At 39.0% G+C, this 2,220-nt stretch overlaps 1 long non-coding RNA gene across 1 annotated transcript in view; it reads left to right on the forward strand.

The window, feature by feature from the left end:
- Window positions 1–1,094: 1,094 nt before the first annotated feature.
- LOC141132639 (uncharacterized) overlaps window positions 1,095–2,220 on the forward strand; it is a 411,644-nt gene continuing 410,518 nt past the window's right edge. The window contains exon 1 of the long non-coding RNA XR_012242939.1: window positions 1,095–1,157. This is a non-coding gene — a long non-coding RNA (uncharacterized lncRNA). The remainder of the gene's footprint in view (window positions 1,158–2,220) is intronic.

A 2,220-nucleotide genomic window follows, 5' to 3' on the forward strand; every position in this document is an offset into this window, starting at 1 on the left:
TCCAATGATAAACATTCATATATGTGCAACTTAAAGTTGCAGCAACTTCAAAGTAGATCATGCACTACTTTGGTCCAGTGTTCTGACAAAATGTCAAACCTGGCAGAATGAGCAACCCGCATAACTTCCATTTTCTTTAAACCATTATGAGTGGCAGATTTTGATGAATTGCTGTTTATTTTTACAAACTGCTGTTTGGACACAACACCGGTAACCGAATAGAGTCCAGTGCACAATATTATTAGCGGAGATTGTTACTCCGGTCCGAAACTAACAAAGAAAATATCCGGCTCCGAGGCAGTGACAACTTTGTCCTCGTTAGCCGCTGTGCTATGAAAACAGCAAAATTTTCCTGCACCTGACTGTTATTCGGTAGCTGATGTTGTGTCCAAACACCAGTTCGTCCAAATCATCTATTACTGATGATTTAACGAAACCGGAAGTGACGTGGTTCTATTTTCTGGTGAGTTGGCTATTTTGTGAGGACACAGGTACAGGAAGATTTTGCTGTTTTCACAGCACAGCAACTAACGAGGACAAAGTTGTCGCCGTCTCGGAGGCTGCCATTTTCTTGGTTAGTTTCGGAGTGGAGAAACAATCTCCGCTCATATTATCTTGCATAAGACTCTATTCAGTTGCCGGTGTTGTGTCCAAACAGCAATTTGTGAAAATAAACAGCAATTCCTCAAAATCTGCAATTCATGATGGTTTAAAGAAGCGGGTTGCTCATTCTGCCAGCTTCGACATTTTGTCAGAACACCTGTACTAAATCTTTGAACATATCATTTGATCGATCAGATAAAAACTTGAGGGACAATCATCACCAAGTGCCTTCAAGAGCAGTGAGCTATGTTTTAGTCCGTTTGATAATGAAGGGCATAGAGGCTTGTTTAGTCTATGAAAATGAAGACCTTGTCATATTGGCTTTAGCAGGTAGGTGTATCTGGGAACTTAGGGGTTAGGGATCTATTCACTGATATCCTCACAAGCAAAAGATTCAGCTCACTAGTAAGATGTTCAGTCGTGTCTGGTTTGTAACTAGTGTGTATTTGGTATTTATATATTTTAACACAGTATGATGCTCTAATTCCTTTTTCACAGATTCAGTAAGCTGGAGCTCAATGTCTACACAAATGTGGGCGCTTAACACATCAATGGTAAGTCACCAAAATATACTATTGCCATCTTAATCTAAGTCATAATCGATGTGCTCAGTTCAGATTCTGCGAATGCTCTAACATTAAACCATAATCCTTAAAGTTAATCTGAAGTCATAAACTGTTGTTTTTATGTTTTTGGTGGGATGTGGTATGTTTAGAACCCCTGTAAGTTTTTTTCCTGACTTAGCAGGAAGTGAGGGGAAATCCCTCTTCACTCCTCTTAGACAGATGTTACTGGAACAGTTGACTCCATTTGAAGGCTTCTTCTTTATTCCTCTTCTAGTGACAACTGTAAAATTCTACATTTAATGGTCACAAGATGTATAGAGATGGTGATTCTTCCCAGAGGGGGCACAGAGGGAAAAATGTAAAAACCTGACATGGTTCTAACCCTTTTCTACCTGGCTTAAAAGCTTAAAGTGTATGTTACCCTAACATTTATTATTCCTGATATGTGTCTATTGTACCATGCACATGAATAAAAAAGTATCCTGTTCTCTTTGTATTGTGTCAGGAATTAGCAGAAGGGATGGCCAAATCTGCGTCTAATCTAGCTACACTAGGAGACTGAGACCAGTCACCCCATTGCTTCCTTTGTGGGAAATTCATGGTGATCCTGCCAGACCCCCTGCTTTTCTATTTAAAACTGACCACACTAGACATAGAAGCAAATCCATTCCAGCATGGTCAGTTTTCTGGTCGTGCTGGGATCAAAGCCTGCCTGTCCTCCAATGGCCAAGACTTGTACTGACACCCCCACCCCTGCACAGTTTTTTACTGGACAAATCAGTGTATTGCTTATAGAAAAAGAAAAAAAAAGTATTTACTATATATATATATATATATATATATATATATATATATATACACTATCTCACAAAAGTGAGTACACCCCTCACATTTTTGTAAATAGTTAATTCTATCTTATCATGTAACAACACTGAAGAAATTACACTTTGCTACAATGTAATGTAGTGAGTGTACAGATTGTATAACAGTGTACATTTGCTGCCCCCCCAAAATAACTCAACACACAGCCATTAATGTCTAAACTGCTGGC

Source organism: Aquarana catesbeiana, linkage group LG03, assembly GCF_042186555.1.
Source record: "Aquarana catesbeiana isolate 2022-GZ linkage group LG03, ASM4218655v1, whole genome shotgun sequence".
NCBI classification, from domain to species: Eukaryota; Metazoa; Chordata; class Amphibia; order Anura; family Ranidae; genus Aquarana; species Aquarana catesbeiana.